The sequence below is a fragment of the Haliotis rubra genome, unplaced genomic scaffold (genome assembly GCF_003918875.1).
Source record: "Haliotis rubra isolate DU_JTF1 unplaced genomic scaffold, ASM391887v1 Scf274, whole genome shotgun sequence".
Taxonomy (NCBI): Eukaryota; Metazoa; Mollusca; class Gastropoda; order Lepetellida; family Haliotidae; genus Haliotis; species Haliotis rubra.
In genome coordinates this window covers 917,589-941,268 of record NW_025766825.1, presented here as the reverse complement: position 1 = coordinate 941,268, position 23,680 = coordinate 917,589, and the positions used below count along the sequence as shown (strand labels likewise).

The 23,680-nt window shown below is 37.9% G+C and overlaps 1 protein-coding gene across 2 annotated transcripts in view; it reads right to left on the bottom strand.

The window, feature by feature from the left end:
- Positions 1–23,680, bottom strand: part of LOC124280794 (beta-1,3-galactosyltransferase 1-like) — a 76,466-nt gene that overhangs the window by 35,887 nt on the left and 16,899 nt on the right. The window contains exon 1 of one of the 2 annotated variants that reach the window (XM_046716767.1): positions 2,170–2,266. The exons of the other annotated variant lie outside the window; for it this stretch is intronic. The gene's annotated coding sequence lies outside the window, so the exon portion shown is untranslated. Of the gene's footprint in view, positions 1–2,169; positions 2,267–23,680 lie in introns of those variants that run through there. 2 annotated transcript variants of the gene reach the window in all.

The window sequence follows — 23,680 nt, the reverse complement described above, 5'->3', positions numbered from 1 at the left end:
CAGGACATGTATTTCGCAATACGTATGGGAATAAGGCTACCAGCATTGCATTATATTGAATACAATTTATTTCCCAATTCACAGCCCAAGTTAATAGTACTTATAGTGGAAATGTTAACACCTTGAAGCTGTACAAAAGTAAGTCGATTGTAGTATTACTGTTGTGGTGGTGTGTTGCCCTGTGCGTAGAGCTCAGGTCACATATCAGTTGAAGTTAAGCAACGCGGACAGTCCTTAGATGAGTGGCCGTGTTTGGCAGCTTGACTCCTGAGAGTTTCTAGGATTTCAGTCCTGCCCTACAACGAATACATTTGGTCTCACCTTAGGTACGTGAGTTTGTTCAAACTTGCTTCTGTACATCCAGCAAAAAAGGGTACACGGTGGAATAAAGTCATGTGACTATAACCCTCTAGCGCCTAACAGGCAGCTTGGGTTATCCGGGGTAATAATCAGATTGTGTGTTAGTGCTTTGAGCTTGGAAAAGGCGCATTATCAGTTCACAATTATATGTATTGTTTATTATTGTTTACACTACTTTATAGTGGAAAAGCCACACTTAAAGCTGTGCATGGGTGAGCTTAATTGCAGTATTACTGTACATGGTGGAAAATTAATAGGGCTGCGCAATATAACCGGTTTACCGGTTCAGACGTGAAAACGATACGTATTGCGATACGCTGATCGAAAACCGGTAGTTTGACATGCATTCGGAAAACTTCGTAACACTCGGAAATCTTCGGATATTTCCTTTTTTCGTTTGTGCCAAATATTATTCACATTTATATTTTATCATGATTAAAAGTTGTTATTAAAGCTTAATCAAGCATAGTGATTTTGTTGTGTTTTTCCTCTATAAATCAAGCAGTAACTGGATTATAAGTAGTTTTTGTTTAGAAATACGTCATGCAATATATTGCAATACATATCGCAATACATGCTTTCGCATCGCAATATATCGCAATATGAAAATTCTCTGCAATACCCACCCTTCAAAATTAATACCCAAAGCTGTATATCAGTAAGCTGATTGTAGTATTACAGTTTATAGTAAATATAATGAGATTGTATTACAATATCATATTTCTAGCAATACCATACATTGAAACGATATATATTTAAGAAGTAAGCAGTCTAACACTACACCGGAGTGTTGAATTAAATCAGCGCTATATTGTGATCGTAAGCCTCAACACTAAATCGATGTTGACAGGAAAAGTAGGTCTTCACAGGTGGCTTCATTTGCATATTTATCACATCGCATTTTATATCGATTACGATATGCATTATGCGACAATAACAACCGAAGATATCAATTATAAGGAGAACGTAGGCTACACCCGTATCGGTGTACAACAACCCCGCGCGGTTCTACAAAGTAATCGATTGTGGACTTTTTATTCAGTACCCAGTTGAACATATAGGCCAATCGATTCTGTATAGAAGAACGCAGAAAATAGCCTAGCCTGTCGCCCGGGTGACTTGGGAACTGTGCACACAGGAATACCACAGTCATATCGGGTATGCTAATATTTGTACATTATAATTTATACATTATAAATCCTGTTATGTTTCCATGATTCCCATATCTAACACCCGTTTCGCGTGGATCACTGCTGGTCATGTAGTACACCAAATGTTGGACGAACTGTCGTCAGGAACAGGCATGTTTTTATGACGCGTTCTCCCACGACACCCAGGGACCATGGGGAAAGGTCACTTCTCTGAATAGGCGTGTCTTTTCAGAACGATCGGATCTGTACATAATGGGAGCCTCGTTGTCAAAGAGATCAAACTTATGTTGGGTGTTGTTGACGGAGAAGATTCATGGAACTCAAATCCATATTGATAAATTGTTCACAATTCATATTCACAGCATATTCACAGCATATTCATGCCAATTAAATATACAACTGCGTGAAACGGCAACAACTTGTTACCACACTTCCAAACAAATAATTATGAAGTAATACGAAGGTATCTGTTACTCTTCTCCCCGTTATCTCGCGACATAATGAGGGGGTTATAAACATAAAAAAATGGATTGCGCTTCTACAAGTTATCATTCTGGTTTATGAAGTGTTTTATCACATTAACGAACTGTATACATCATAATTATTGGATTGTTCTGTGTCGAACGGTATCAAAGTCTAGTATAGCTAGTTTTCTCACCTGTCGAGTGCTTTGGTATAGAACCTGTCCCGCCCAGCGGTGCTCCAATAATAAGCTATAGCCGTACGCGAGCGTGTCCAACAGATGTATAGTGGTGTGTTTTGGCGCGCTGTTACCACGGTTGAGTGAATTGTTCCCGGCAAATGACAAAGGCTTCCCTGGTTACCTGGGGACCGTTACCCGGTATAATTATTGATGTAATGTGCGAAGCGATCAACGTATTGTCAAGCATATTGATCTTAAATAGCGACGTGCATGGACGTGTGTCTGCCTGTATTAGTGCGTGTGCGCACGTGTGTGCGCGCGTGCATGCGGGTTTGCATGCATACTCCTTAACGTTTTAATCTTATATTTTTTTTATACATTTTATGCACATATCGTCTAGTGTGTCTCATTGGCCATCTGGCCTGGTGTCTGTATTTTCCTTTTTTTCTTTTTACCGTTGCGATTTTTGACATGTACATTCACGTGACACATAAATAAACTATTTTGTCTGTCTGTCTGTGTGCGGGTGTATGATATCCACTGCGTTCTTTTTTAAGTTGTTACACAAACAATAAATAACTATATTTATAAATAAACAGAGTGAGTGAGTATAGTTTTACGCCGCTTTTAGCAATATTCCAGCAATATAACGGCGGGGGACACCAGAAATGGGCTTCACACATTGTACAGACAGCAGTGATGAGATAACAAGAAGACAAAGTCATCGATATCCCCGCAATAGTAAAATACTCTTCATGAATATGTCAACTAGTTATGACTATGTTAAATCTTACATTGTTCTTCACATAGATCAAACAAAAACATATATATGTTAACTGTCCAAAGACTAGTATGCTTGTATCAATAACAGACTGCCTGAATGCTTTTGCGGTTTGATGTAACTCAGTAATGTTGATACTGGAAATAGAGTGGCACTGTTGACTTATGTCATTAGGTTCTTGAAAACCCACAAAGTGGGAGGAGAGTATTGAAAGGTTTTTAAGTTCTGCTCCGGAAAGGAGGACTACCGCCAATTTTAGTTCAAATCAGAGTTGTTGCCATGGAAACGCCAAAAATATTTATTCAGAAATCCAAAACTACCAAAAGGCACCAGTGCACCACCAGACCTATCTATGTGCCAAGTTTGGTGAAGAAATATTGAACGGTTTTTATCACCTAAGGAAAAGACGAATTTGCACGGAATTTGCACCCCGCAAAACGCGTTGCGGGCGATAACAATGATGACATTTAACATGGGAAGCCCGTGTAAAACCATACTCACTCACTCACTCAATATATGATACTGATTCATAAACACATGCTATAGTCGGAATCACACGATGGACTCGTGTTTTGCAGGGATTTCTTACGTATTTCGAATGGTCTGATCGCATTGCGGTTCATTTATTACAGTATTAACAAAACAAACACATTTACGTAAATTGTAATAACAGTTTTAATCACTCGTAAATACGCGTGTTACGACGTAAATTGTAGTAAAAACGTAAATTGTAATACTTGCAGCAAATTGTAATAACCCTTGACGTAAATTGTAATAAAAATTGACATAAATTGTAATACGCAAATTGTAATAAAAATTGACGTAAATTGTAATAATTTTAGTTGCGGTAAAATGCAATAAATATTTACGTAAATTGTAATGACAGTTTCAATCGTTCGTAAATACGCGTGTGTTCGTTTTTCATTGCATTTCAAACATCATATAAGCTTGTGAGGGCGATAACTCAAGAAAGAAATTATGGATTTTGTTTAAATTTGGTACCAAGGTGTCGTGGCGAGATTCACAGACACCAGTTGAATTAAGTGACCTTGAGATAATTTGCAAGGTCACAGCAAAAATCTGAGAGTTTTTCCAATATAAAGATTGTTAGCGCGATCAAGAAAGAATTGATAGATTTTGATCCAATTTTATATCAAGATGTATTGGCGGGATTCCCCCTACACCAGTTGATTGGGGAACTTGTGCTCATTTTGAGTTTACTGCGAAAATTGTATTGTTTTGCACATTTCTAACTTTTCAGTGCGAAAACACAAGAAAGAATTAATATATTCTGCTTAAAAGTATGTTAGGAAAATGTGCTGGGAGTATAGTCTAACACCAGTCGAATTCAGTGATCTTCGGATAATGTTCAAGGTCACAGCGAGTATGCTTACGATATCCCTCAAACTAATGGATGGAATTTGTTCGCTTTTTGTATCAAGGCATCCGATTACAGTTTCGGTAACGTTTAGATAATTTGCAGGGTTACGCAGAGGATTATTGCGATATTCAGATATTTGACATGTGGCGGAAGTAATAGCTGTGTTTGTGACAAAGACCTTTACATTACGGATTTTCAAAATTTTATTAGCTATTGGTTTCTATAATTTCATGTTAATTCTACCAGCTGTGAAATTATTTGTGACACGTCTTAAAACTACCAGAGATTATTTGTGTTTGTTTTGAATATTTAAGTTAATTGTTTTTCATTATGGAGTTATTTTCACTGTTGACACAAGGAAATATTTTACGAGCAACAGCCTTCAATATTTTAATGTTAATTACATTTTTTTTGAAGTTCTTCATGGCATATCTAAAAATAACAGGATATTGTTTGTTTACGCTTTGAAAAGTACGTTTATTCTTGGTTTAAACATTTTTATTTATGAAATTATTAATGGATTGGCCAACAAGCTCCGAGGAAGGCCGCTCCCATAACCAAATACATGTATAAGTAAATGCAGATTTAGAAACAGATGACACATTGTTACAAGTCTTACCAGCAATCAAGATAAGGATAATGCATGAATATCGATTCGTTTGTTTAGCAGTCAAAATCAAAGTAGTTATGAAACATCAAATCGATCAGATCTTATTATGTAATCATGAATAGATTTTGATAATTTGTGTAGATCATTGCTAGTGAGGGATGTACATCCCCATAGTACAGTGTTGATACTAAACCCCTTTAAATAGAAATATGATTTTTGTCTCAATTCCGTGTATTTATTGCATGTGAAGAAATAATGCACAGCATTTTCGACTGGATGACCACATGAGCACGAGGGGCTGTCGATGATGTGTCTATCAAACCAAACAGCATTCAAATCACTACAACGGAGCCTGAGACGAGAATGGATAATTTGGCATCTTCTTGGTCCATAGTTTAGGTCAAAGATAATAGTTTTGTTATTTGGTCTTAATATCGAGTTTTTGAATCGTGATAAAGTATCAATATTTTGAATTTCAGAACTTAGGGAATTCCATAGTTTTATTGTATCAGGTAGAAATGATATGGCATATGTCATCGTTCTACATTTAACTGATCGCGCTGATAAATTAGTTTTCTACTGAAGTGTATTGATTTTGTTTTGTTAGGATTGAACGAACCTTCCATTCTTTGGCCCAATTTGAAATTCTTAATAAGTCATTATTTAAACAGTCTGCAGCAATGTCAGGATCATCAATTATAACATATAGAGACGTGTCGTCTCTGCAAAAAGTCTAATATTTCTAGCAATATCATCTACAATATCATTAATATATATTATGAACATTAGGGGTCCTAAGACTGATCCTTGAGGGACGCCTGCTAATTATTATTATTAGCTTATTTATATAGCGCACATATCCACGCAACTAGTGCATGCTCAAAGCGCTGGTATTTTTTCCCTCGATCATTGGATGTCAATCTCAACCGCACATCGTATTATCAATGTCAACTCCTCCCTGGGGAGTATACAACTCTTGCTGCCACTAGGCGCACCGAGTTATTGTGGCTTTCTCATCCTAACGAGGTACCCATTCACAGCTGGGTTGACTGGGACACATAGTCACAGTACTTTGTCCAAGTTCACTGCACGTTGCTGTACCGGCAACTAGGTGTTTGCACGTATTCATGTGGCCACCATCTGGTCATATACCAACGGATTCGTGGGTTCTTGTGCACAGGGTTGTGTACTGTACACTAGGGGTTGTGACAACACTGAAAGAGTCTGCAAAAAGTTGACTCCAAGGTTTCTACACCCGTGGACATGTTATCCCGGCACCTCGAAGCTCGCTGGATCACTAGCCTGGCGCCTTAGCCAGCTTGCCCACCGCGCCCCTCATACTGGTCAAGGATTTGATGTGTGTCCATTAATTACAACTCGCTGGGTTCTACCATTCAAATAACTTTCAAACCACTTTAGTAGGTTACCTTGAATTCCATAGGATTTCAATTTATGCAGGATTCCTTTTGCCAAACTTTATCAAACGCTCTGCTAACATCGCAAAATACCGCTCTTACTTCTTTTCCATCGTCTAGTGCTTTAGAATCATATAGATAGGTTAGCTGATTAGTTGTCGAGTCGCCGGGAGAAAAAAACAGATTGGAGATTTGACAGAAGGTTATTATCTCTCAGAACATTATATACATATCTACAGATACACTTTTCAAATACTTTAGCAATACAACTTGTTAATGCTACCGCTCTATAATAAGAACAATCGTATATATTACCTGTTTTATGGATAGGGATTACGTACGCTTCTGTCCAGAAGGTGGGGAACTTAGACAGTTCTAATGACAAATTAAACAATTTAGTTAGGATCGGGGCTAGTGGGTTGGCACACGTTTTTAATACTTTGTTTCCGATTTTATCAGGACCTGTTGCTTTAGTAGTATCTACAGATAGCAATATATTCTTAACTCCCCAATCTCCAATATTATATCTGTCAAAGTACTATCACAACGCTCATCAGGAGGAGGGGGGTCGTCATCAGGGTCTATAACTTCAGATTAATTGGTGAAATAGATATTCATAATTTCTGTAATATCGTTTAAATCATCGTATAAAACATCATCATCAATTATTGTATGACAAATAATTCTTGCCGATGTATTTTGCCAATAATTCTTAACTAGTTTCCACCAACTTTTTGTTCCAGTTGATTCACCTATTGCGATATCAATTTTGCTTGTGTGCTGCTTGTTAGCTTTACGTACAGACGATATTACCTTATTTCTAACGGGTCTGAATTTTTGCCATTCTAGCGGACGGTTAGTTCTCCTAGCGATTTTGTGTTGCCTATTACGTTTTCTAATAAGTGAGCATATTTCATTATTCATCCATAACGGGTCTCTTGGCCTAATCGGCACGGTTTTGTTTGGTATGTTCGCGTCGCAAACGTTGAGTAAATCGTCGGTTAGTTGGGATGCTATCAGATCGATTTTTTTCAGTTTCCGTTAGCTTATTACCAGTAGCAGTTATGTCTTGTTTCGTGCGTTCCATATTCGCTCGGAGAGTAATCATAGATTTTCCGCTTGTAGCACACTTCTTTCTGTATATCTGATTCGATGTTAACATACACCGGACAATGGTCACTACATATCGGATCTAGCACTCCCGAATTCCGTACTTTATCCAAACATGTGACAAATATCAAATCAATCAATGTACGAGAATGAGAAGTGATCCGCGTGGGTTCAGATATTAGTTGCTTGAGTCAATATGCAGCTTTTAAGTAATAAGTTTTTTGTTTATTTTCGCTCAATAGATCTAACTTAAAATCTCCTACAATGATAGTATACATATTTAAATCCACGGCATTTGCAATGCTGTTGTCAATAAGATCCCAATATACTTCACTTCTGTCTGCTCTATAGAATGTACCTATTAGATATGTTTGTTTCTTACATTTAAGCTTTATCCATATTGCCTCGAGCCCAGTTATATCCAACTCATCTGTTTGCATTGCACACATATTATCTTTAACATACACCGCAACCCCGCCGCCTCGGCTTTCTCTATCTTTACGAAATGGCGCATGAAAACCCGGGATATTAATTTCTGTTCTCTATCGCCGAATATATCCATGTTTCGGTCAGACATATTACATCATAGGTGCCTAACTCAATTTCTAATATATCTACTTTTCTCTCAAACTTCTAACATTCAGATGAATTTTTTCAGGTCAGTATGAATAAGAGGTCCCGGGTGGGGGTGTACATCGAAAATTTAGGTAATGTTTGTGTCGCTTTTCTTGAGGCTCATGACGCAGAACCGTAATGGATCGCACCAATAGTTCCGGTTGGAAATGCAGTATATTTATCTCTAATGTTCAGCAATTAACAAAGATGAGGTCACCACGCCTCACCAGTGGGACACGCAACAAACTTCGTCCTTGGCCTAAAGTAATAACAGGGCCTATCGTGTAGAATCTCTCAGCAGCAGTAAAAGTGTCAGACACAAAATCAGTATGACACCTTCCACCCTCCAGAAAATCTTGTCGCCTTGGAACTAGCCACAGAATGTCCAGGTTACTGACAACATACAAGGTGAGTGGGTGTGAGTGAGTTTAGTTTTACGCCGCACTCAGCAATATTCAAGCTATATGGCGGCGGTTTGTAAATAATCGAGTCTGAACCAGACAGTCCAGTAATCAACAGCATGAGCATCGATCTGCGCAATTGGGAACCGATGACATGTGTCAACCAAGTCAGCGAGCCTGACCACCCGATCCCGTTAGTCGCATCTTAGTACAAGCATAGTCGCCTTTTGTGGCAAGCATGGGTTCCTGAAGACATATTCTACCCCGGTATGAGGACGTGGGTGACAAGTACCCAGATTGAGATTAACTGTATAAAGTGCACGAGAATGGTGCAAACTGTAAATTTACTGTACATAAAAAAACAAAGGGGCAGGGTTCAAAGCGCGAGCTTGAACATGAACCATGGAAAGTTATACATTTTTTATATACATAGTGTAACTGAAATATTACTATATTACGGTCAAAGAGAGCAGATATGTTATTCATTTAGATGAACATTTTTTAAATATGTAGCTGATATAACAATGAGTGTGGTTAAGTCTTCAGGGGAAACAGCAAAGTGCGACAATGGCGAGTGACTTCATGCAACAACCATTCTCTCTCAACTCTGATCGATATTGTCCTCCGAAGACTGACTGACTGAGTTTAGTTTTACGCCGCTTTTAGCAATATTCCAGTAATATCACGGCGGGGGACACCAGAAATGGGCTTCACACATTGTGCCCATGTGGGGAATCGAACCCGGGTCTTCGGCATGACGAGCCAACGCTTTAACCGGGGGGTGACAACCATTATTGGTATGAGTATATATAATTTGAAATGTCGCTTTCCAGGTTATAAAATCCCCGCTTCACTGCTTGAGGCTCAAATGTATTGGCGTAATTTCTTAAGTGCATGGGGTCAAGTCGACCCAGACAGATATTTAGAATTGACGTACAGGTGAGACACGCGATATGAGATGTTAGCGTCTATGCCGAAACGGCGTATGACTACACAAACATTACCCTGTATGTTTAAGGAAAGATCATACCACTGACGTTTACAAATCACAAATATTTACACATCGCATAATTAGGTATGAATAGTAAGAGCATGCTGAGAAGTAATCCTAAATGTCAGATCACATAAGGTTGATTGAAGGGCGTTTACAAGACAGTGACTGACTGACTGACTGACTGACTGACTGACTGAGTATGGTGTTACGCCGTTTTTAGCAATATTTCAGCAATATCACAGCGGGGGACACCAGAAATAGGCTTCACACATTGTACCCATGTGAGGACTGGAACCCGGGCCTTCGGCGTGACGAGCGAACGCTTTAACCACTAGCGCCACTGAAAGATAGTGATTGTGCAGGTATGTTTAAGAAATGTCGCTGTTTCCAAGCTTCAGCAGCAGGGTCGGAGGGAATGCTGAAAAATCTGAATGTTTACAACGGATAGAGTGTCTGCTCACATACTGGGCGGCGGTGTAGCCAAGTGGTTAAAGCGTTCGCTCGTCACGCCGAAGATTCCCCGGGTTCGACTCCCCACATGGGTACAATGTGTGAACAACACATACTAATACAAACCTAGTTAACTTTTCTCATTTCAACAACAACCGTTGTGTATTTCTGCCTGTATCATTGAGAAGGAAATGTGACAAATCTAGGTAACTCAAACTCAAACGCTTTTCTCATTTCAACGAAAATAGTATTCATGTCTTCACCCTCGTTAATTACAGTAGAGCGGATTAGCGCAGTCTCCGCTACTCGCAGGTTCATGTTCTCCAAGGCAGTCGAAAATCCGTGTGTTATTAGAGCAGAGTTGAGCATTGCCACACTCCACTGCTTTTCGACAGTCCGGGTGTACGGAAGCTGCAGATAAGTGGGCTACTAGTATTTAGAATTCCCACTGTAAGATTCAGCTTATGCAGAGACCAGCTTTTATTGATGACACAGATTGTCATCACACAGAATTACCTACAATCAAACACAGACTTCTCTACCGTCACACAGACTTTGACACAAAATCTGCAATAAATGTATCACAAACTTCAGGAAACAAAATATGCAAGAAACGTTTTGTGAGTTTGAGATAGGCAGAAGTCCGCTAGAATCTAACTTAGATATTAAAGAGCATAAGGACATACATATGTGACACTTTCAACTCAATTAACCTTATTAGTTTACATTACCGCATCCCTTTGATTCATACCTCACCGTGTGTAAACGTGTGGAAACAACCTCAGTTCAGAGGGATACTTGCCCATGAAAGGTAGATAAATATCGAGTTAAAAGGGTAATTTTGCTTGTTGGGACCATGAAATTATATCGAGATATCCGAAATATCGAGACATCCGTATCGAGTTAAAAGAGCTTGAATAATGATAAATTATGAAGGATTCTGCCGTGACCGAGATGTTATATCGAGACAACAGAGATATCGAGTTATCAGAATTCGACACAACGGTGCTTGGCTGTAACTTATTCTCATGTTTTCACTTATTCATACATGATGACAAGGGTTCAAACTAAATACTGAATGGTCACACAAATGTCAGCTCTCAATATATTGTAAACAGTGCCAGTTTAAATATCTGGACACAGTTTTTGAAAGATTAAAATGGGGGTGTCCTTGAAAAACAGCCCCGTCTAAATGTAAATCAAACAATCCAAATCTTTGAATGTTGATAATGACGGGACGTCATCCAATACTATACTGAACATATTTTATATGATATTATCTGAGGGCATACCATTCTCTAAGAGGTACCAAATGACAGGTCGTTTTTCATTTTTTGCAAGTTTTTAAAGAAATACTATACCCCAATGCGTTGTGATTTGTGAAATTTTGGATATGGTTTTACTAATAATTTCTTCAAAATAAAATGGAAGCTTTTCAAACATTGGACGTCGCGAACATAGTTAGGCTGACTACATTTTGAATGCCGCTCGCATATACCACCCCAAATCATCTCAAATTATTTATCTCAGTTTACAATCTCCAACACTGTAACTGATATTATTACGATTTGCAAAATCTGTCTACTCACTATGTACATCAGGAAGCTAAAAATATAGTTCAACATTTAATTCATCTCAATTAATTAAAATGTGTTATTAAAACCCTAATAACAACAGCACAATCTTATTCCCTTCTCATCTGTATACTCTGTGCAGCTTAACCTCACACTGTATACTCCACCCTGCAATCTCCCCTTTGGGTCAGTTCATTATGCAAGACAGGTAAATGTCGCGTGTTGTGTTAACTAACTGTAGGGGTACTGGGCTGTGGGGGTACTGGGCTGTAGGGGTACTGGGCTGTGGGGGTACTGGGCTGTAGGGGTATTGGGCTGTGAGGGGTACTGGGCTGTGGGGTACTGGGCTGTGGGGGTACTGGGCTGTGGGGGCACTGGGCTTTGGGGTACTGGGCTGTGGGGGTACTGGGCTGTGGGGGTACTGGGCTTTGGGGGTACTGGGCTGTGGGGGTACTGGGCTGTGGGGGTACTGAGCTGTGGGGTACTGGGCTGTAGGGGTACTGGGCTGTGGGGGTACTGGGCTGTAGGGGTACTGGGAGACAACCATGCAAAGTCATCATCATTGTTGTTGTCTTGTTGGAAGAGTTCATTATCCTTAAGGGATGAAGGCGATAGTGTTATGGCCACTCATTCATAAATTTGTTTTCATACAGGTGTTGGCTAAATGGGGTGTAGGAAGAAGAGAAAAAGAAGAAAATATTTTTGTTTGTGTGTCACATGTTGTATAAAAACATACATAGACACTTTAAAACAGTCAATAAAATATAACATCCGGTTACAAACATTACCACAATCAGATACAGTACAATTTCTAGGCCTAATCCTCGACCAGCACTTAACATGGAACAAACACATTCAATTCATACAAGAAAAATGCAAGTCAGATCTCAACATTACTAAATACCTATCACATAGTAAATGGGGTAACAACAAACAAACACTGCTACTGTTATATAAATCACTCATCAAACCTATATTACTCAATGGCTACGAAATATTTCAAGATATGGCACAAACACATAAAAACAAACTTAGTTCCATCCAATTCCAAGCACTTAAATGTATAACTGGAGCCTTCCCAGGAACATCCCTTCAAGCACTATTGGTAGAATGCGGGGACCTCACTCTCGAATGGGAAAGATGTACAATGAAATATGTAACTCGATCCCTTAACAGCCCCATTACAAACAAAACTGAAAGCCACTATACATCTCTTAAAAATGAAACTAAAATCATTATCAATGAAGGCAAATACCCAAAACCTTTTTGACAAAAAATACAGGAAATTAAAAAACAACTTGATGTATATACAACAGAATATAATACAAACCCATATTACAAATCTCTTCCTCCAGCATTACTGCCAAACATCCTGGCCAACATAAAACTTACTGAACACAATATACTTAATAAATTCACAGTGCAAGAATTCATACAACAAAATTACAATCCACAAGATAATCTTCACATTTATACTGACGGATCCAAGGACCAAAATGGTAGTGCTGGTTTTGGTATCTACATGCCCCCCAAAAAGCTTTAAGCAATCCTATAATCTCCCGGCAAACTCCAGTACCTTCACAGCAGAACTCGCAGTCATAGTTCAGACCTTGCAAACAACATCTGACCAACAAACAATACCATCTGCATTTTTTTGGGTTCCTTAAGCTCCATACAAGATCTCAAAAATTACTCTACAGCAAAAAGACCAGATCTAATAAATAACATATACAGAAGAAACAATACTACCAAAATAAAAATAATCAAATACATTTTATCTGGGTCCCGTCACATATCGGAGTCCATGGCAACGAAATGGCAGACCAAGCTGCCAAACTTGGACTCCACTCAAAAAACAAAATAAAAATACCTTACTCCAAAACGGACCTGACAAAAAAGGTTAACAATGTAATAATAAATAAATTCAATTATAACTTGCAAATAATAGGAAAACATTATCCACTCCACCAAATTCAACAAACATTAAATACAAAATGTAAAAATTATCACCAAACACGCAGTATTGATGCTGCCATAACCAGACTAAGACTAGCAAATTGCAATCTTAATCACTATCTACACAAAATCAACCTTCATCCAAACGGCAAATGTATCACTTGCCAAATTCCTGAAACAACAGCCCACACTACTGCTCAAAATATAATATACAAAGAACCCCATTTACCAGTGCTTTAAAACAGTACCTCAACAATACTAACTCTTCTGATCTCAAGCACATACTGACAAATCCCAAATTAATTAAACCACTCACTAAATATTTCATTCATACAAAATTATACCAAATAATCTAGCAACAAAAACAATAATACAGTAATTCCACTTTTCTACTATTTTAAAAATTGTTATTAATATGTATATATGTTCTTTTAACTTTTCAAATCAGGTCCCTCTTTTTATCAACTTCATTTTTTAACCTTTTATATGGTTGTAAAAACAATAACAATAACCATTTACTACACTACATCTATATTGAATTCCAAATCTGTATTACTCTTTACCTATTTCATATTTTTTACCTTTTTAATTCGGCCTCCCATTGTTTTGGCTTTTTTCTCCCTCATTTCTTAATAAGTGTACTACCCCGTCGCGGAAATACCTTAGTTGTGCGTGCGACGATAAATAAGGCAAATAACTACGACAACATCCGGCCATATGGCCTGTGAAACTCAAGACACTACCTAAAACAGATGGTAGTGAATGAACTACCTCAGCTTTGTAAGCAACAGTGAAGTGTGGTATATTTGTGTGGTACTACACAGTGCGTTTACGTCTATTAAACATTTTAGTAACCAATGCAGCTAAGGGTTTTATCAATTTACATTACCTAGCATACTTGCGACCTGGTCAGTAGGCGACAAAAGGGGGGAGCAAAGGTTAATATTTAATACATCTTCCCTCAAGTCATATCGTAAATCCGAATATAGTGGACAACTGACCAAAAAGTGAACTTCGTCCTCAATCGTATTGCCATCACAACATTTACAAATTCTATCATCTAAAGGTGTATTAGGGCGTGTAAATCTACCGACCTCTTTTTCCATCGGAAGGGTACCACATCGTAACTTGCCAAGTATACTGCGATGAGATCTAGGCAGAAGTTCAGTAACATATGGCTCAGCTGTTAATAATTTCTTAAACTTTCTATAAGTACGGAGTTTATTCCCGTTAGGTTTCCCTCGGTCGTTCCAAAGTTGTTTATTCCAAAATAAATAATCAACCTGTAAACAATCAATCCAGTGATCAACAGCATGAACATCGATCTACGAAACTGGGATATCACAGCGGGGGACACCAGAAATGGGCTTCACACATTGTGCCCATGTGGGGAATCGAACCCGGGTCTTCGGCATGACGAGCCAACGCTTTAACCGGGGGGTGACAACCATTATTGGTATGAGTATATATAATTTGAAATGTCGCTTTCCAGGTTATAAAATCCCCGCTTCACTGCTTGAGGCTCAAATGTATTGGCGTAATTTCTTAAGTGCATGGGGTCAAGTCGACCCAGACAGATATTTAGAATTGACGTACAGGTGAGACACGCGATATGGGAAAGATGTACAATGAAACATGTAACTCGATCCCTTAACAACCCCATTACAAACAAAACTGAAAGCCACTATTCATCTCTTAAAAATGAAACTAAAATCATTATCAATAAAGGCAAATACCCAAAAGCTTTTTGACAAAAAATACAGGAAATTAAAAAACAACTTGATGTATATACAACAGAATATAATACAAACCCATATTACAAATCTCTTCCTCCAGCATTACTGCCAAACATCCTGGCTAACACAAAACTTACTGAACACAATATACTTAATACATTCACAGTGCAAGAATTCATACAACAAAATTACAATCCACAAGATAATCTTCACATTTATACTGACGGATCCAAGGACCAAAATGGTAGTGCTGGTTTTGGTATCTACATACCCCCCAAAAAGCTTTAAGCAATCCTATAATCTCCCGGCAAACTCCAGTACCTTCACAGCAGAACTCGCAGTCATAGTTCAGGCCTTGAAAAAAACATCTGACCAACAAACACTACCATCTGCATTTTTTCGGATTCCTTAAGCTCCATACAAGCTCTCAAGAATTACTCTACAGCAAAAAGACCAGATCTAATAAATAACATATACAGAAGAATACTATACCACCAAAATAAAAATAATCAAATACATTTTATCTGGGTCCCGTCACATATCGGAGTCCATGGCAACGAAATGGCAGACCAAGCTGCCAAACTTGGACTCCACTCAAAAAACAAAGTAAAAATACCTTACTCCAAATCAGACCTGACAAAAAAGGTTAACAATGTAATAATAAATAAATTCAATTATAACTTGCAAATAATAGGAAAACATTATCCACTCCACCAAATTCAACAAACACTAAATACAAAATGTAAAAATTATCACCAAACACGCCGAATTGATGTTGCCATAACCAGACTAAGACTAGCACATTACAATCTTAATCACTATCTACACAAAATCAACCTTCATCCAAACGGCAAATGTATCACTTGCCAAATTCCTGAAACAATAGCCCACACTACTGCTCAAAATATAATATACAAAGAACCCCATTTACCAATGCTTTAAAACAGTACCTCAACAATACTAACTCTTCTGATCTCAAGCACATTCTGACAAATCCCAAATTAATTAAACCACTCACTAAATATCTCATTCATACAAAATTATACCAAATAATCTAGCAACAAAAACAATTATACAGTAATTCCACTTTTCTACTATTTTAAAAATTGTTATTAATATGTATATATGTTCTTTTAACTTTTCAAATCAGGTCTCTCTTTTTATCAACTTCATTTTTTAACCTTTTATATGGTTGTAAAAACAATAACAATAACCATTTACTACACTACATCTATATTGAATTCCAAATCTGTATTACTCTTTACCTATTTCATATTTTTTACCTTTTTAATTCGGCCTCCCATTGTTTTGGCTTTTTTCTCCCTCATTTCTTAATAAGTGTACTACCCCGTCGCGGAAATACCTTAGTTGTGCGTGCGACGATAAATAAGGCAAATAACTACGACAACATCCGGCCATATGGCCTGTGAAACTCAAGACACTACCTAAAACAGATGGTAGTGAATAAACTACCTCAGCTTTGTAAGCAACAGTGAAGTGTGGTATATTTGTGTGGTACTACACAGTGCGTTTACGTCTATTAAACATTTTAGTAACCAATGCAGCTAAGGGTTTTATCAATTTACATTACCTAGCATACTTGCGACCTGGTCAGTAGGCGACAAGAGAGGGGAACAAATTTAATATTTAATACATCTTCCCTCAAGTCATATCGTAAATCCGAATATAGTGGACAACTGACCAAAAAGTGAACTTCGTCCTCAATCGTATTGCCATCACAACATTTACAAATTCTATCATCTAAAGGTGTATTAGGGCGTGTAAATCTACCGACCTCTATTTCCATCGGAAGGGTACCACATCGTAACTTGCTAAGTATACTGCGATGAGATCTAGGCAGAAGTTCAGTAACATATGGCTCAGCTGTTAATAATTTCTTAAACTTTCTATAAGTACGGAGTTTATTCCCGTTAGGTTTCCCTCGGTCGTTCCAAAGTTGTTTATTCCAAAATAAATAATCAACCTGTAAACAATCAATCCAGTGATCAACAGCATGAACATCGATCTACGAAACTGGGATATCACGGCGGGGGACACCAGAAATGGGCTTCACACATTGTGCCCATGTGGGGAATCGAACCCGGGTCTTCGGCATGACGAGCCAACGAGATGTTAGCGTCTATGCCGAAACGGCGTATGACTAAACAAACATTACCCTGTATGTTTAAGGAAAGATCATACCACTGACGTTTACAAATCACAAATATTTACACATCGCATAATTAGGTATGAATAGTAAGAGCATGCTGAGAAGTAATCCTAAATGTCAGATCACATAAGGTTGATTGAAGGGCGTTTATAAGACAGTGACTGACTGACTGACTGACTGAGTATGGTGTTACGCCGTTTTTAGCAATATTTCAGCAATATCACAGCGGGGGACACCAGAAATGGGCTTCACACATTGTACCCATGTGAGGACTGGAACCCGGGCCTTCGGCGTGACGAGCGAACGCTTTAACCACTAGCGCCACTGAAAGATAGTGATTGTGCAGGTATGTTTAAGAAATGTCGCTGTTTCCAAGCTTCAGCAGCAGGGTCGGAGGGAATGCTGAAAAATCTGAATGTTTACAACGGATAGAGTGTCTGCTCACATACGGGGCGGCGGTGTAGCTAGGTGGTTAAAGCGTTCGCTCGTCACGCCGAAGATTCCCCGAGTTCGACTCCCCACATGGGTACAATGTGTGAACAACACATACTAATACAAACCTAGTTAACTTTTCTCATTTCAACAACAACCGTTGTGTACTTCTGCCTGTATCATTGAGAAGGAAATGTGACAAATTTAGTTAACTCAAACTCAAACGCTTTTCTCATTTCAACGAAAATAGTATTCATGTCTTCACCCTCGTTAATTACAGTAGAGCGGATTAGCGCAGTCTCCGCTACTCGCAGGTTCATGTTCTCCAAGGCAGTCGAAAATCCGGGTGTTATTAGAGCGGTGTTAAGCATTGCCACACTCCACTTCTTTTCGACAGTCCGGGTGTACGGAAGCTGCAGATAAGTGGGCTACTAGTATTTAGAATTCCCACTGTAAGATTCAGCTTATGCAGAGACCAGCTTTTATTGATGACACAGATTGTCATCACACAGAATTACCTACAATCAAACACAGACTTCTCTACCGTCACACAGACTTTGACACAAAAAACACAAAATCTGCAATAAATGTATCACAAACTTCAGGAAACAAAATATGCAAGAAACGTTTTGTGAGTTTGAGATAGGCAGAAGTCCGCTAGAATCTAACTTAGGTATTAAAGAGCATAAGGACATACATATGTGTTGACATACACTTTCAACTCAATTAACCTTATTAGTTTACATTACCGCATCCCTTTGATTCATACCTCACCGTGTGTAAACGTGTGGAAACAACCTCAGTTCAGAGGGATACTTGCCCATGAAAGGTAGATAAATATCGAGTTAAAAGGGTAATTTTGCTTGTTTGGACCATGAAATTATATCGAGACATTATATCGAGATATCCGAAATATCGAGACATCCGTATCGAGTTAAAAGAGCTTGAATAATGATAAATTATGAAGGATTCTGCCGTGACCGAGATGTTATATCGAGACAACAGAGATATCGAGTTATCAGAATTCGACACAACGGTGCTTGGCTGTAACTTATTCTCATGTTTTCACTTATTCATACATGATGACAAGGGCTCAAACTAAAAACTGAATGGTCACACAAATGTCAGCTCTCAATATATTGTAAACAGTGCCAGTTTAAATATCTGGACACAGTTTTTGAAAGATAAAATGGGGGTGTCCTTGAAAAACAGCCCCGTCTAAATGTAAATCAAACAATCCAAATCTTTGAATGTTGATAATGAAGGGTAGTCATCCAATACTATACTGAACATATTTTATATGATATTATCTGAGGGCATACCATTCTCTAAGAGGTACCAAATGACAGATCGTTTTTCATTTTTTGCAAGTTTTTAAAGAAATACTATACCCCAATGCGTTGTGATATGTGAAGTTTTGGATATGGTTTTACTAATGATTTCTTCAAAATAAAATGGAAGCTTTTCAAACATTGGACGTCGCGAACATAGTTAGGCATATACCACCCCAAATCATCTCAAATTATTTATCTCAGTTTACAATCTCCAACACTATAACTGATATTATTACGATTTGCAAAATCTGTCTACTCACTATGTACATCAGGAAGCTAAAAATATAGTTCAACATTTAATTCATCTCAATTAATTAAAATGTGTTATTAAAACCCTAATAACAACAGCACAATCTTATTCCCTTCTCATCTGTATACATCTGTATACTCTGTGCAGCTTAACCTCACACTGTATACTCCACCCTGCAATCTCCCCTTTGGGTCAGTTCATTATGCAAGACAGGTAAATGCCGCGTGTTGTGTTAACTAACTGTAGGGGTACTGGGCTGTGGGGGTACTGGGCTGTAGGGGTACTGGGCTGTAGGGGTACTGGGCTGTGGGGGTACTGGGCTGTGGGGGTACTGGGCTGTAGGGGTACTTGGCTGTGGGGGTACTGGGCTGTAGGGGTACTGGGCTGTAGGGGTACTGGGCTGTGGGGGTACTGGGCTATGGGGGTACTGGGCTGTGGGGGTACTGGGCTGTAGGGGTACTGGGAGACAACCATGCAAAGTCATCATCATTGTTGTTGTCTTGTTGGAAGAGTTCATTATCCTTAAGGGATGAAGGCGATAGTGTTATGGCCACTCATTCATAAATTTGTTTTCATACAGGTGTTGGCTAAATGGGGTGTAGGAAGAAGAGAAAAAGAAGAAAATATTTTTGTTTGTGTGTCACATGTTGTATAAAAACATACATAGACACTTTAAAACAGTCAATAAAATATAACATCCTGTTACAAACATTACCGCAATCAGATTCAGTACAATTTCTAGGCCTAATCCTCGACCAGCACTTAACATTGAAGAAACACATTCAATTCATACAAGAAAAATGCAAGTCAGATCTCAACATTACTAAATACCTATCACATAGTAAATGGGGTAGCAACAAACAAACATTACTACTATTATATATATCACTCATCAGATCTAAATTACTCAATGGCTACGAAATATTTCAAGATATGGCACAAACACATAAAAACAAACTCAGTTCCATTTAATTCCAAGCACTTAAGTGTATAACTGGAGCCTTCCCAGGTACATCCCTCCAAGCACTATTGGTAGAATGCGGGGAACGAGACCTCACTCTCGAATGGGAAAGATGTACAATGAAATATGTAACTCGATCCTTTAACAGCCCCATTACAAACAAAACTGAAAACCAATAGACATCTCTTAAAAATAAACTCATTATCAATAAAGGCAAATACCCAAACCCTTTGGACAAAAAGTACAGGAAAGTAAACAATAACTTGATTTATATACAACAGAATATAATACAAGCCCATATTACAAATCTCTTCCTCCAGTATTAAGTACTGCCAAAAACCCTGGCCAACACAAAACTTACTGAACACAATATACTTAATAAATTCACAGTGCAAGAATTCATACAACAAAATTACAATCCACAAGATAATCTTCACATTTATACTGACGGATCCAAGGACCAAAATGGTAGTGCTGGTTTTGGTATCTACATACCCCCCAAAAAGCTTTAAGCAATCCTATAATCTCCCGGCAAACTCCAGTACCTTCACAGCAGAACTCGCAGCCATAGTTCAGGCCTTGAAAAAAACATCTGACCAACAAACACTACCATCTGCATTTTTTCGGATTCCTTAAGCTCCATACAAGCTCTCAAGAATTACTCTACAGCAAAAAGACCAGATCTAATAAATAACATATACAGAAGAATACTATACCACCAAAATAAAAATAATCAAATACATTTTATCTGGGTCCCGTCACATATCGGAGTCCATGGCAACGAAATGGCAGACCAAGCTGCCAAACTTGGACTCCACTCAAAAAACAAAGTAAAAATACCTTACTCCAAAACAGACCTGACAAAAAAGGTTAACAATGTAATAATAAATAAATTCAATTATAACTTGCAAATAATAGGAAAACATTATCCACTCCACCAAATTCAACAAACACTAAATACAAAATGTAAAAATTATCACCAAACACGCCGAATTGATGTTGCCATAACCAGACTAAGACTAGCACATTACAATCTTAATCACTATCTACACAAAATCAACCTACATCCAAACAGCAAATGTATCACTTGCCAAATTCCTGAAACAATAGCCCACACTACTGCTCAAAATATAATATACAAAGAACCCCATTTACCAATGCTTTAAAACAGTACCTCAACAATACTAACTCTTCTGATCTCAAGCACATTCTGACAAATCCCAAATTAATTAAACCACTCACTAAATATCTCATTCATACAAAATTATACCAAATAATCTAGCAACAAAAACAATAATACAGTAATTCCACTTTTCTACTATTTTAAAAATTGTTATTAATATGTATATATGTTCTTTTAACTTTTCAAATCAGGTCTCTCTTTTTATCAACTTCATTTTTTAACCTTTTATATGGTTGTAAAAACAATAACAATAACCATTTACTACACTACATCTATATTGAATTCCAAATCTGTATTACTCTTTACCTTTTTAATTCGGCCTCCCATTGTTTTGGCTTTTATCTCCCTCATTTCTTAATAAGTTTACTACCCCGTCGCGGAAATACCTTAGTTGTGCGTGCGACGATAAATAAGGCAAATAATTACGACAACATCCGGCCATATGGCCTGTGAAACTCAAGACACTACCTAACACAGATCGTAATGAATAAAATACCACAGCTTTGTAAGCTTTGTAAGCAAAATAAATAATCAACCTGTAAACAATCAATCCAGTGATCAACAGCATGAACATCGATCTACGAAACTGGGATACGATGACATGTGTCAACCAAGTCAGCGAGCCTGACCACCCTATCTCTCTTACGACAAGCATGGGTTACTGAAGATCAATTCTAACCCGGATCTTTACGGGTTATGAAAATCCTCATTTCTTAATAAGCGTACCACCCCGTCGCCGAAATACCTCAGTCGTGCGTGCGACGTTAAATAATGCCAATAACTACTACTACTACTGCATTCGGAATTGATGTCTCGTACATTTAGGATAGCTGATAATTATATTCCATTACTCTACTGTTGCTTCTCTTCAGTACCTGCTAGGATTCTTATCCGTGTTTGGTTTAAACATATTTTTATTTCGTCAAAGCAGAAACCTGGATAGGCGAACAAGCCTAGTGGCTTATATAAACGCCGCTCCAGTACATTGTTCAAAATTAATAGCTGCATACATAATGAAATAGTTTGACAACAAAAGAATAATGCCATAACAAATATATGATTAAGTAACAAATATGTTCGTTCTGGTGTTGGTTATGCCTAGCAACGAAATGGGCTGCCGCAGAAAATCACGTCTTACACTGAATACATATGTTGAAGGGATAATCACTGGAAGCGGTTACTTTTAGAGATGAACTGGAGTTAAGAATGTCACTATTAGTTGAGTTATTCAATGAGCCGTTACCGTATAAAGTAGTTTTAACATTATATCCTTGAATATAAAAATACACAGTTGTTCTTAAACTTTGATAGTTCCGACATGTAAAAAGGTAGTGAATAACGTCTTCGTTATAATAACCACATGAACATCTGGGTGTGTCCGATATATGCCTACATACCGATGAATTTCACTTTAAACAAAAAAGTAAATCAAATAAAGTGAAATTAAAATTGCGAATCCTCATAATTTTACCTTGCCAATTGAACATTTGAATCTCAGAATTTTATTACAAGGGGGTAAGTGCAGTAGTTGGAACACTGAAACAAATGCAATGCGGTACGTGATCAGTGTTAACTTAGACCAACTCTACTTGTTCTATGTGTTTCATTTAATGTGCATACCCCCTTGTAATACAAACCAATAATAACGATTTGAAACTATGATCGTTTGTTAAACAACTTTTATCCTAAGTTTAATAAAATTCTGATATTTAAACGTTCAGTTGGCAAGGTAAAATTATGAGGATTCGCAATCTTAATTTCACTTTATTCGATTTACTTTCTTGTTTAAAGTGAAATTCATCGGTACGTTTTCAATGCAAACAGACTATACAAGTTTTTGACTTAGACCGAATATGGGAAAGATTTCCTCCCGTAAACCCCGTATTTTTTTAATCATTCTATGCCTAAGAGTATAGGCCTGTGGTTTTTATAAAAACCTGAAACATAAACCCTAAACCCTCGAAATAATCCTAACAATAGAACACATTTCAAGCGGTTCATAATGGAGCATTTTTCTTCATTTGAATCAGTAGTACCAAGTGTGTCGCCAAAACGCACCCATTCATAACACCGCGACCAATCCGGCGATACCTAGTGACGCGTTCACTATGCACGAAACATAGTAAATAATTTACCTATTATCGACCAGGGCCGTAGCTAATTACAACCAGGT